This window comes from Pseudophryne corroboree (genome assembly GCF_028390025.1).
Source record: "Pseudophryne corroboree isolate aPseCor3 chromosome 3 unlocalized genomic scaffold, aPseCor3.hap2 SUPER_3_unloc_76, whole genome shotgun sequence".
NCBI classification, from domain to species: domain Eukaryota; kingdom Metazoa; phylum Chordata; class Amphibia; order Anura; family Myobatrachidae; genus Pseudophryne; species Pseudophryne corroboree.
The window spans coordinates 330767-344886 of NW_026967570.1; the positions used below are offsets into that span (position 1 = coordinate 330767).

The 14120-nt window shown below is 48.6% G+C and overlaps 1 pseudogene; it reads left to right on the plus strand.

Annotated features, from left to right (window-relative positions):
• The first annotated feature begins 487 nt into the window (after positions 1–487).
• Positions 488–590, plus strand: LOC134984719 (small nucleolar RNA U13; annotated as a pseudogene).
• Positions 591–14120: the final 13530 nt, after the last annotated feature.

The following is a 14120-nucleotide window of genomic DNA, read 5'->3' on the forward strand; positions in this document are numbered from 1 at the left end:
GGGTCTCGTAGCCTCCGAACGGGCCGATTCCAGTGCTGGAAGGCGGGCTCCGCTAGCACCACGGCTGCCCCGGGTTTGCTGTTATAGTACTGTCAGAACCGCCCAGGTTGGCCCCGCCCCCCTCCTCTGGGAGCACAGAAAGCTGCCGGTGAAGGGCGGAGCTCCGAAAGGCATCACTAATCAAATGGGCGGGATTTAGCAGCTAACTCTCCCACCCACTGCCCTCTCTCCTGAGCCGCAGCAGACAGTCATCCACAAGTCCGCGGCCCTTGGTGTGCAGGTAGCGCCGGGCCTGGCTGCCGCGAGCGGAGCTAAGCTCCGATCACGGCAGCCGGCCAGCATGGGGGATGACGGCAGCCACGGAGGGGACATACGGACCAACCAAACGGAATCTGGTCCAGTGTCTCGGCGTGCCAATCCGCCGCTGGCTGCAGGTCTCTTTGTTGTACAGTTCTCTGCTACTAACGCAGGGTTGTGAGCTGACAAAATCCTCTCTGTGTCCCTTGACAGAGTTTACATGATGAGAGTTCACACGGCTGTGCGACATGTGCCGTCCCTCTGTTACCACTCGGCACATTACTCCTCTGATTAATGGATCTGTCCCGTATAAGCCCCGGAGTGTCTGTGGGGTGTTTGCACATGTATGTAGCATGTCTGACAGGGTGGTCTTCCCCTGAGGAAATTTTAGTAGGGACACAGATAGATATATATATATATATATATATATATGTGTGTAAATGTGTGTATATGTATAATGTGGTGGACCGTCCGACACCACTAAAAACGTGTATGGGTGAAAACATTGAGTGATAATATGTCTGAGTCTCAGGCACATCCTGGAGACAGTCTGTGGAAGAGGTGTTTTTCCAAAGTTTTCTTTTTCATCCACACCAGACCCCTCGGGGTCTCCTAACATTGTCTCTGTAATGCACACTGATACCGACACAGACTCTGAATCCTGTGTCGACACTAGTTTTCCAGAATGATTCCGACATTAACTAGAAATATTCAGTACATGATTGTAGCTATAAGACAATACGGAGTACCCTCCTGTACCAACAGAAGAAGGTTTACCTATATAAAGAAAGAAAAGGAAACCTTTTCCTTCCTCTCGTGCTTCACAAGGGAATTCAGGTTAGCCATTCCCAGCGGTAGACAGGGGGAGTCACCCCCCATTTTAAGAAGGGTCCTCTCACGGTTAATAAGAAAGTGACTCTGCCTGTAACTGGGACATCTGTCCTTAACGAGCCGACAGACCGCACGTTGGTGTATACATTAATATTTACTTATACAACCCATGAGACTTTACTCAGGACTACATTGCATGTGCGTGAATGAGTAGGGCTATTGCAAAGTGCTCTGATAATTTTATCATCCAGTATTGACGCTAGCTATGGTTGAGATTCTCCTAACGTTAGATCATATATAGTATGCTACGACATCCATGCGTGGAGCCATGACAGAGAATTCACCAGTGGAAGGCGCTTCCTGCTTCCAAAATAGATTATGGAGTCTCTCCCGTACTCGAGGGGAGACCTTGTTTGGTAGCGTCCTGGATGATTTGGTGGGCAGCTGCCACAGGGGAGTTGTTTTTTCTGCCCTTTGTACCTCCACAAAATAAAAAAAATACAAAATCAGCCCATGTGGTACGAAAGAAGTAAAAAGTTTCCCTTTCTTTGCATATAGAGGTAGGGGAAGAGGAAGAGGTCCACCTCTTCAGGATCACAGGAGCAGAAATCATCTCCTGCTTCTGCCAAATCTACTGCATGACGCTGGGACTCCTTTGCGAGGGTCCGCCCCAGTGGGGGAGTGCCTGACATTTTTCAGTCAGTTCTGGGTTCATTCTGGCCTGGACCCGTGGGTTTTACAAATAGTGTCCCACAGATGCGAACTGGAGTTCAAGGCGTTTCTCCACACCGATTTTAAATCGGCCTTACCAGTTTCTCTCCCTGACAGGGAGGTAGTAAGCGCAGCCATTCAAAATTGAGTCAGGATCAGGTCATTACCCTGATTCCCTTGTTCCAACAGGGGGGTAAATTTACTAAGGTGAGAGATTTTTAGAACTGGTGATGTTGCCCATAGCAACCAATCAGATTGTATCTATTATCTTCTAGAAACAGCTTGACAAATGTTAAGTAGAATCTGATTGGTTGCCATGGACAACATCACCAGTTCTAAAAAAACTCCCACCTTAGTAAATTTACCCCTGGGAGTGGTTTTTTTTATTCAAGCCTCTTTGTGGCTCCAAACCTGGACGCCTCAGTCAGACCGATCCTAAATCGAAAATGTTTCATTTTCTACCTGAAGTAATTCAAATTCAGGATGGAATCTCTGTAGGCAGTAATCTCTAGTCTGGATAGACATAATGGATGCCTACTTACATGTTCACATTTATCCTCTAAGGATTGCCTGAGATTTGCAATTCAGGATTGTCATTACCAATTTCAGAAGTTGCCGTTTGGTCTATCCACGGCTCCGAGAATTCTCACCAAGGTAATGGTGAAAATGATGGTTCTCCTTCGCAAGCAATTGTCACGAACCGGGTATCTGGACGCCATTACTTGCCTTTTAGATGTCTCCTGAAGCTGGCTCAGCGTTCCAGGGCCGGATTTCATCTGTAATACTGAGGTCCACATTCTGCATCCCTCTCTTGTCACCCTGAGACGCTGTCACAGCGGTGCCATGTTTACTTTCTGAATGGCGTCTCCCGTCCTCCGCGCCCTCCGCCGCCGTTCCTGTGTTCCAGTATACAGGTTATCAGAGTGGCGCCTCATGCCTGCCACAGCCTCCGCTGTCGTCCGCGTGGTTCTGGTGGGCAGTCATCAGTCTGGCGTCTCCTGTCCTCTGCGGCCGGCGCCGCCATTGCTGCTAAGTTTCCACATGGATTACCAAACCAACTTTCCCTCCAAGTACCAACATGGGCGCAGCCATGTTGGATTCCTTCACATGTTCAGTTTCCACCAATTCGCTGCTCCACTGAAATCTGCATAATTGCCTAGCCAATTCCTTCCTTGCTGCAGGTATAAGTATCCTGTGCCTGAGCAAGGAAGGCGTCAGTGCTTTGGTTGTCAAACCTAGTTCCAGTCTCTCTCCTGTGGTTGTTTTCCAGGTTCCATATCCTGTCTACAAGCTTCCACTAAAGAGACCCGCTCCAGTCTACCACCTGCGGTGCAGCCTGACTCTCCAGTCCTCTGTGACTCCTCCATTTCCAGTTACAGATTCACCTGCTTCCAGCACTCAAGCTTCCAGCAGAGATCAGCTTCCCTTAAAGCACCGGTATTATTATTTCATCGCTCTCAAGCTTCATATTTCATTTGTATTTCATCGCTCTCAAGCTTCATATATCATTTGGCTGCTTCCATCCAGCACTCACTCCGTGTCTACATCTGACTGGTTCCAACCAGTACCCACAGCAGCCACTTCATCTTCAGCAGTCCAGCTTCCCGAAGAACATCAGCTGGTACGATCCTGGGTTATTCCCACTACTACAGTCGGGCCTGGTAAGGACTTTCCATCTAGAGGACAATAAGAACTGTACCCATACTACCAGAGCCCTGTGGCCATTGCCACCCTGTAGTACCCAGGAACTGTGATATGTTATTGCTGATCTTACGTATTTCTTTTATTACTGCTGTGTTGCATGGAGTTTGTTAATAAACATCATTGACTTTTATCTTGGTTGTCGTGGTCACGCCTTCGGGCAGTTATTCTACATGTTACTTACATGTCTAGGGGTCTGATACAACCTCCCAGGTTCCGTTACATCTCAGCCCCTACAACTGAGGCTGCCTCCCGTCAGCTCAGGCCCTCAGTTGTGACAGTAAGCGCTGACCATATGAATCCAGCCGGAGATCAGGATCAAGCGACCAGGCCGATGCAAGAACTGGCAGCCAGACCCGAACATCAGGAGGCTGCACAAGGCCATATTATCCACTGTCTCCAGGATCTCTCTACTCGGCTGGATGGGATCCAAACGACCCTTCGTGGATCTGGCGCGTCCGGTGCGTCCACCACAGCGACACCAGTTGTAACCCCACCCACCTTACCCATTTCTACTCCACAACTTCATCTTCCAACGCCAGCAAAATTTGACGGATCTCCAAGATTCTGCAGGGGATTTCTCAACCAGTGTGAAATTCACTTTGAGCTACAACCCGGCAGTTTCCCCAGTGATCGTACTAAAATTGTCTATATTATTTCCCTTCTCAGTGGCTCAGCCCTTGACTGGGCATCACCTTTATGGGAGAAGTCCGATACCCTGCTGTCCTCCTATACTGACTTTGTAACAACATTCAGGTGCATCTTCGACGAGCCAGGCCGGGTAACTTCAGCTTCTTCTGAGATTCTCCGTTTACGCCAGGGAACACGTACTGTGGGACAGTATCTTATACAGTTCAAGATCCTGGCATCCGAACTGGCATGGAACGACGAGGCCCTGTATGCTGCATTCTGGCATGGCTTATCAGAATGCATCAAGGATGAATTAGCTACCAGAGACTTGCCCTCTAAGTTGGATGAGCTAATCTCTCTATGCACTAAAGTTGATCTGCGGTTCAGAGAAAGAGCAACTGAGCGAGGAAGATTATCTGCTCCAAAATCTTCTGCTCCTCCTCCTCGTCAACCGTCTCCATCCAAAGATGAGCCCATGCAAATTGGTCGTTCCCGTCTATCTCCCGCTGAGCGCCGAAGACGTCTTTCTGAGTCTCTCTGTCTCTACTGTGCAGCTCCGTCTCACACCATCAATACCTGTCCCAAACGTCCGGGAAACTTCAAATCCTAGCTCGCCAAGGAGAGGGCCGGCTAGGAGTAATGATCTCCTCTCCATCTCCTCATGATTGTAATCTCCCAGTCTCGCTTCAAATTGCTCAAAGTTATAGGAACGTTATTACCCTCCTAGATTCCGGAGCAGCTGGGAATTTCATAACGGAAGCATATGTTAAACGGCGGTCCCTACCCACCGAGAGACTTTCCTCGTCCATTTCCTTGACTGCCGTGGATGGTAGCAATATTTTTGACGCAGTTATTTCTCTAAGGACTCTACCAGTTCATCTGAGAGTAGGAGTTCTTCATTCAGAATTTATTTATTTTCTAGTGATTCCAAGAGCCACACATCCAGTGGTTTTGGGCCTTCCATGGCTCCGTCTCCACAATCCATCGATTGACTGGACAACTACGCAAATACTGGCATGGGGTCCCTCCTGTGCTGAGACCTGTTTGTCCAAAGTACTTCCTGTTTGTTCTTCCTCCTCCAGGTCGTCTGATGTTCCACCTCCTCCATATCAAGACTACACGGACGTATTCAGTAAAGCTTCTGCTGATATCCTTCCTCCTCCTAGGGAATGGGACTGTCCAATTGATCTCATCCCAGGGAAGGTTCCACCTCGAGGCCGAATTTATCCATTGTCCTTACCAGAGACGCATTCCATGGAGGAGTACATCAAAGAGAATCTGGCGAAGGGTTTTATTCGACCTTCTTCTTCTCCAGCTGGCGCAGGCTTCTTTTTTGTAAAGAAGAAAGACGGTGACTTGCGGCCGTGCATCAACTACAGAGGTTTGAATGACATTACCGTCAAGAACCGATATCTTTTACCCTTGATTACAGAGCTCTTCGATAGGAGTTAGCGGAGCAACCATCTTTTCAAAGTTGGATTTGAGGGGTGCCTACAATCTCATCCGGATCCGTGAGGGTGACGAGTGGAAGACCGCCTTTAACACCCGTGATGGACATTATGAGTACCTCGTCATGCCCTTCGGATTGAGAAACGCTCCAGCTGTCTTCCAGCATTTAGTGAATGAGATCTTCAGAGACATCTTATACCGCCATGTCGTGGTTTATCTAGATGATATCCTTATCTTTGCCAATAATCTAGAGGAACATCGTTACTGGGTAAAGGAGGTTCTGTCCCGTCTCCGTGTCAATCATCTCTACTGCAAATTAGAGAAATGTGTTTTTGAAGTCAAATCCATTCCGTTTCTAGGTTACATTGTGTCCGGTTCCGGACTAGAGATGGATCCTGAGAAACTACAAGCAATCCGGAATTGGCCGATACCCTTAACCCTCAAAGGGGTCCAGAGGTTCTTAGGGTTCGCCAATTACTACAGAAAGTTTATACGAGACTTTTCCACCATTGTGGCGCCTATCACTGCGTTGACCAAGAAGGGTGCTAATCCGTCCAAGTGGTCTGAAGACGCTACGCAAGCTTTTCATCTATTAAAACAACGGTTCATCTCTGCACCGGTTCTGAAACAGCCCGACATCGACTCTCCTTTCATCCTTGAGGTGGATGCCTCCTCCGTTGGAGTAGGAGCGGTGTTATCCCAGAGGGCTAAAGATGGTCATCTACATCCTTGCAGTTTCTTCTCCTGGAAGTTCTACCCAGCTGAGCGCAACTATGCCATTGGCGACCAGGATCAAGCTCGCTCTAGAGGAGTGGAGAGATCTGTTGGAGGGAGTTTCACATTCACTCACTATACTTACCGACCACAAGAATCTTTTATATCTGAAAAGCGCACAATGTCTTAATCCTCGTCAGGCCAGATGGGCACTTTTCTTTTCCAGGTTCGACTTTAAACTCCAGTTCTGTCCGGGCTCTCAGAATCGCAAGGCCGATGCCCTTTCCCGCTCATGGGAGCAAGAAAATGAATCGGAGTCTTCAGACAAGCATCCTATTATTAATCCATTGGCATTCTCCACAGTAGGGATGGACTCTATGCCCCCACCAGGTAAAAGTTTTGTGAAGCCGGTGTTAAGGAAGAAGCTCATGCATTGGGCCCATGCTTCCCGTTTTGCCGGACTTACAGGCATTCAGAAAACCCTTGAGTTAATCTCTAGGTCCTATTGGTGGCCAACTCTGAAGAAGGATGTCATGGAGTTTATTGCATCTTGCCCAAAGTGTGCCCAACACAAAGTATCCCGCCAGTCGCTTGCGGGGCAACTGGTTCCATTATCTGTTCCCCGTCGACCGTGGACCCATTTGTCGATGGACTTTGTTACAGACCTGCCTACGTGCAACAAGTTTAATACCATCTGGGTGGTAGTTGACCGGTTCAACAAGATGGCACATTTCATTACTCTCACCGGTCTTCCGTCAGCTTCCAAGTTGGCTCAAGTGTTCATTCAAGAGATCTTCCGACTCCACGGTCTTCCTGAAGAGATTATCTCAGATCGAGGAGTACAATTTGTAGCCAAATTCTGGCGAAGTTTGTGTCAAGTCCTCCAAGTCAAGTTGAAGTTTTCTACAGCTTACCATCCTCAGACCAATGGTCAAACTGAGATGGTGAATCAGGACTTGGAGGCCTTCCTCCGCATTTATGTGTCTTCCTCTCAAGATGACTGGGTTCAACTCCTTCCCTGGGCCGAGTTCAGCCATAACAACCAATACCATTCCTCATCTTCTTCTACACCATTCTTCATCAACTATGGATTCCACCCTAAAGTTCCAGAATTCCAGCCGCTTCCAGCAACTTCTGTTCCAGCAGTGGATGTCACCTTGCGTCAGTTTGCAAACAACTGGAAGAATGTACGAGCGGCTCTGCTCAAAGCATCGCTCAGGTACAGGAAGTTTGCAGATAAGAAGCGTAGAGCGGTTCCTGCCCTCAAGGTGGGTGATCGTGTGTAGTTATCCACAAAGAATTTGAGGTTAAGAGTTCCCAGCATGAAGTTTGCACCTCGTTACATCGGTCCTTTTAAAATTGAACAAGTCATCAATCCTGTTGCTTACAGACTCCAGTTACCTCCCTTCTTGAAAATACCTAGGACATTCCATGTTTCCCTTTTGAAACCGCTGATTCTGAATCCGTTTCATTCTGCACTTCCTCTGGCTCCGAAAGTCCAGACTCAACGGGGAGTTGAGTATGAAGTTGCCAAGATTCTGGATTCACGTTTCCGTTACGGTCAATTACAGTATCTTATTGACTGGAAGGGCTATGGTCCTGAAGAACACTCTTGGACCAATGCTTCAGATGTCCATGCTCCTGCCTTGGTCCGGAATTTCCACTCTAAGTTTCCTCAGAAGCCTAAGAAGTGTCCTGGGGCCACTCCTAAAAGGGGGGGGGGTGCTGTCACGATCCGGGTATCTGGGCGCCATTACCTGCCGTTTAGATGCCTCCTGAAGCTGGCTCAGCGTTCCAGGGCCGGATTTCATCTGTAATACTGATGTCCACATTCTGCATCCCTATCCTGTCACTCTGAGACGCTGTCACAGCGGCGCCATGGTTACCATCTGAATGGCGTCTGCCATCCTCCGCGGCCTCCGCCGCCATTCCTGTGTTCCAGTATACAGGTTGTCAGAGTGGCGTCTCATGCCAGCCGCGGCCTCCGCTGTTGTCCGCGTGGTTCCAGTATGCAGTTGTCAATCTGGCGTCTCCTGTCCTCTGCGGCCGGCGCCGCCATTGCTGCTAAGTTTTCACATGGATTTCCAAACCAACTTTCCCTCCAAGTACCAACATGGGCGCAGCCATGTTGGTTTCTGTCACATGTTCAATCTCTACCAATCCGGTGTTCCCCTGGAATCTGCATAATTGCTTAGCCAATCCCTTCCTTGCTGCAGGTATAAGTATCCTGTGCCTGAGCAAGGAAGGCGTCAGTGCTTTGGTTGTCAAACCTAGCTCCAGTCTCTCTCCTGTGGTTGTTTTCCAGGTTTCCAGCTCTTGTCTCCAAGCTTCTACTAAAGAGACCCACTCCAGCCTACCACCTGCGGTGCAGCCTGACTCTGCAGTCCTCTGTGACTACTTCATTTCCAGCTACAGATTCACCTGCTTCCAGCACTCAGCTTCCAGCAGAGATCAGCTTCCCTTAAAGCACCAGTATTATTATTTTATCGCTCTCAAGCTTCATATTTCATTTGTATTTCATCGCTCTCAAGCTTCATATATCATTTAGCTGGTTCCACCCAGCACTCACTCCGTGTCTACATCTGACTGGTTCCAACCAGTACCCACAGCAGCCACTTCATCTTCAGCAGTCCAGCTTCCCGAAGAACATCAGCTGGTACGATCCTGGGTTATTCCCACTACTACAGTCGGGCCTGGTAAGGACTTTCCATCTAGAGGACAATAAGAACTGTACCCATACTACCAGAGCCCTGTGGCCACCCTGTAGTACCCAGGAACTGTGATATGTTATTGCTGATCTTACGTATTTCTTTTATTACTGCTGTGTTGCATGGAGTTTGTTAATAAACATCATTGACTTTTATCTTAATTGTCGTGGTCACGCCTTCGGGCAATCTTCCTACATGTAACTTACATGTCCAGGGGTCTGATACAACCTTCCAGGTTTCACTACAACTCAGCCTCTACAACTGAGGCTGCCTCCCGTCAGCTCAGGCCCTCAGTTGTGACAATAGGGGCCTACAGTAAGTCAGTAAGGAGGCAGAAGCTGCTTCTGGTACATGGACCCTGGTCATGTAGGGGTGGGAGAGTCAGTAAGATTATGTAATAGATGCCTACAGTAAGTCAGTAAGGAGGCAGAAGCTGCTTCTGGTACATGGACCCTGGTCATGTAGGGCTGGGAGAGTCAGTAAGATTATGTAATAGGGGCCTACAGTAAGTCAGTAAGGAGGCAGAAGCTGCTTCTGGTACATGGACCCTGGTCATGTAGGGCTGGGAGAGTCAGTAAGAATATGTAATAGGGGCCTACAGTAAGTCAGTAAGGAGGCAGAAGCTGCTTCTGGTACATGTACCCTGGTCATGTAGGGCTGGGAGAGTCAGTAAGATTATGTAATAGGGGCCTACAGTAAGTCAGTAAGGAGGCAGAAGCTGCTTCTGGTACATGGACCCTGGTCATGTAGGGCTGGGAGAGTCAGTAAGATTATGTAACAGGGGCCTACAGTAAGTCAGTAAGGAGGCAGAAGCTGTTTCTGGTACATGGACCCTGGTCATGTAGGGCTGGGAGAGTCAGTAAGATTATGTAATAGGGGGCCTACAGTAAGTCAGTAAGGAGGCAGAAGCTGCTTCTGGTACATGGACCCTGGTCATGTAGGGCTGGGAGAGTCAGTAAGATTATGTAATAGGGGCCTACATTAAGTCAGTAAGGAGGCAGAAGATGCTTCTGGTACATGGACCCTGGTCATGTAGGGCTGGGAGAGTCAGTAAGATTGTGTAATAGGATGCCTACAGTAAGTCAGTAAGGAGGCAGAAGCTGCTTCTGGTACATGGACCCTGGTCATGTAGGGCTGGGAGAGTCAGTAAGATTATGTAATAGGGGACTACAGTAAGTGAGTAAGGAGGCAGAAGCTGCTTCTGGTACATGGACCCTGGTCATGTAGGGCTGGGAGAGTCAGTACGATTATGTAATAGGGGCCTATAGTAAGTCAGTAAGGAGGCAGAAGCTGCTTCTGGTACATGGACCCTGGTCATGTAGGGCTGGGAGAGTCAGTAAGATTATGTAATAGGGGCCTACAGTAAGTCAGTAAGGAGGCAGAAGCTGCTTCTGGTACATGGATCCTGGTCATGTAGGGCTGGGAGAGTCAGTAAGATTATGTAATAGGTGACTACAGTAAGTCAGTAAGGAGGCAGAAGCTGCTTCTGGTACATGGACCCTGGTCATGTAGGGCTGGGAGAGTCAGTAAGATTATGTAATAGGGGCCTACAGTAAGTCAGTAAGGAGGCAGAAGCTGCTTCTGGTACATGGACCCTGGTCATGTAGGGCTGGGAGAGTCAGTAAGATTCTGTAATAGGGCCCTACAGTAAGTCAGTAAGGAGGCAGAAGCTGCTTCTGGTACATGGATCCTGGTCATGTAGGGCTGGGAGAGTCAGTAAGATCATGTAATAGGGGCCTACAGTAAGTCAGTACGGAGGCAGAAGCTGCTTCTGGTACGTGGACCCTGGTCATGTAGGGCTGGGAGAGTCAGTAAGATTATGTAATAGGGAACTACAGTAAGTCAGTAAGGAGATAGAAGCTGCTTCTGGTACATGGACCCTGGTCATGTAGGGCTGGGAGAGTCAGTAAGATTATGTAATAGGGGCCTACAGTAAGTCAGTAAGGAGGCAGAAGCTGCTTCTGGTACATGGACCCTGGTCATGTAGGGCTGGGAGAGTCAGTAAGATTATGTAATAGGGGCCTACAGTAAGTCAGTAAGGAGGCAGAAGCTGCTTCTGGTACATGGACCCTGGTCATGTAGGGCTGGGAGAGTCAGTAAGATTCTGTAATAGGGAACTACAGTAAGTCAGTAAGGAGGCAGAAGCTGCTTCTGGTACATGGCCCCTGGTCATGTAGGGCTGGGAGAGTCAGTAAGATTATGTAATAGGGGACTACAGTAAGTCAGTAAGGAGGCAGAAGCTGCTTCTGGTACATGGACCCTGGTCATGTAGGGCTGGGAGAGTCAGTAAGATTATGTAATAGGGGACTACAGTAAGTCAGTAAGGAGGCAGAAGCTGCTTCTGGTACATGGACCCTGGTCATGTAGGGCTGGGAGAGTCAGTAAGATTGTGTAATAGGGGCCTACAGTAAGTCAGTAAGGAGGCAGAAGCTGCTTCTGGTACATGGACCCTGGTCATGTAGGGCTGGGAGAGTCAGTAAGATTATGTAATAGGGAACTACAGTAAGTCAGTAAGGAGACAGAAGCTGCTTCTGGTACATGGACCCTGGTCATGTAGGGCTGGGAGAGTCAGTAAGATTATGTAATAGGGGCCTACAGTAAGTCAGTAAGGAGGCAGAAGCTGCTTCTGGTACATGGACCCTGGTCATGTAGGGCTGGGAGAGTCAGTAAGATTATGTAATAGGGGTCTACAGTAAGTCAGTAAGGAGACAGAAGCTGCTTCTGGTACATGGACCCTGGTCATGTAGGGCTGGGAGAGTCAGTAAGATTATGTAATAGGGAACTACAGTAAGTCAGTAAGGAGGCAGAAGCTGCTTCTGGTACATGGGCCCTGGTCATGTAGGGCTTGGAGAGTCAGTAAGATCATGTAATAGGGGCCTACAGTAAGTCAGTAAGGAGGCAGAAGCTGCTTTTGGTACATGGACCCTGGTCATGTAGGGCTGGGAGAGTCAGTAAGATTGTGTAATAGGGGTCTACAGTAAGTCAGTAAGGAGACAGAAGCTGCTTCTGGTACATGGACCCTGGTCATGTAGGACTGGGAGAGTCAGTAAGATTGTGTAATAGGGGCCTACAGTAAGTCAGTAAGGAGGCAGAAGCTGCTTCTGGTACATGGACCCTGGTCATGTAGGGCTGGGAGAGTCAGTAATATTATGTAATAGGTGACTACAGTAAGTCAGTAAGGAGGCAGAAGCTGCTTCTGGTACATGGACCCTGGTCATGTAGGGCTGGGAGAGTCAGTAATATTATGTAATAGGTGACTACAGTAAGTCAGTAAGGAGGCAGAAGCTGCTTCTGGTACATGGACCCTGGTCATGTAGGGCTGGGAGAGTCAGTAAGATTATGTAATAGGGGTCTACAGTAAGTCAGTAAGGAGACAGAAGCTGCTTCTGGTACATGGACCCTGGTCATGTAGGGCTGGGAGAGTCAGTAAGATTATGTAATAGGGGCCTACAGTAAGTCAGTAAGGAGACAGAAGCTGCTTCTGGTACATGGACCCTGGTCATGTAGGGCTGGGAGAGTCAGTAAGATTGTGTAATAGGGGCCTACAGTAAGTCAGTAAGGAGGCAGAAGCTGCTTCTGGTACATGGATCCTGGTCATGTAGGGCTGGGAGAGTCAGTAAGATTGTGTAATAGGGGCCTACAGTAAGTCAGTAAGGAGGCAGAAGCTGCTTCTGGTACATGGACCCTGGTCATGTAGGGCTGGGAGAGTCAGTAAGATTATGTAATAGGGGCCTACAGTAAGTCAGTAAGGAGGCAGAAGCTGCTTCTGGTACATGGACCCTGGTCATGTAGGGCTGGGAGAGTCAGTAAGATTATGTAATAGGGGCCTACAGTAAGTCAGTAAGGAGGCAGAAGCTGCTTCTGGTACATGGACCCTGGTCATGTAGGGCTGGGAGAGTCAGTTACATTATGTAATAGGGGCCTACAGTAAGTCAGTAAGGAGGCAGAAGCTGCTTCTGGTACATGGACCCTGGTCATGTAGGGCTGGGAGAGTCAGTAAGAGTGTGTAATAGGGGCCTACAGTAAGTCAGTAAGGAGGCAGAAGCTGCTTCTGGTACATGGACCCTGGTCATGTAGGGCTGGGAGAGTCAGTAAGATTATGTAATAGGGGCCTACAGTAAGTCAGTAAGGAGGCAGAAACTGCTTCTGGTACATGGACCCTGGTCATGTAGGGCTGGGAGTCAGTAAGATTATGTAATAGGTGCCTACAGTAAGTCAGTAAGGATGCAGAAGCTGCTTCTGGTACATGGACCCTGGTCATGTAGGGCTGGGAGAGTCAGTAAGATTGTGTAATAGGGGCCTACATTAAGTCAGTAAGGAGGCAGAAGATGCTTCTGGTACATGGACCCTGGTCATGTAGGGCTGGGAGAGTCAGTAAGATTGTATTATAGGGGCCTACAGTATGTCAGTAAGGAGGCAGAAGCTGCTTCTGGTACATGGACCCTGGTCATGTAGGGCTGGGAGAGTCAGTAAGAGTGTGTAATAGGGGCCTACATTAAGTCAGTAAGGAGGCAGAAGATGCTTCTGGTACATGGACCCTGGTCATGTAGGGCTGGGAGAGTCAGTAAGATTATGTAATAGGGGACTACAGTAAGTCAGTAAGGAGGCAGAAGCTGCTTCTGGTACATGGACCTTGGTCATGTAGGGCTGGGAGAGTCAGTAAGATTATGTAATAGGGGACTACAGTAAGTCAGTAAGGAGGCAGAAGCTGCTTCTGGTACATGGACCCTGGTCATGTAGGGCTGGGAGAGTCAGTAAGAGTGTGTAATAGGGGCCTACATTAAATCAGTAAGGAGGCAGAAGATGCTTCTGGTACATGGACCCTGGTCATGTAGGGCTGGGAGAGTCAGTAAGATTATGTAATAGGGGACTACAGTAAGTCAGTAAGGAGGCAGAAGCTGCTTCTGGTACATGGACCCTGGTCATGTACGGCTGGGAGAGTCAGTAAGATCATGTAATAGGTGCCTACAGTAAGTCAGTAAGGAGGCAGAAGCTGCTTCTGGTACATGGACCCTGGTCATGTAGGGCTGGGAGAGTCAGTAAGAGTGTGTAATAGGGGCCTACATTAAGTCAGTAAGG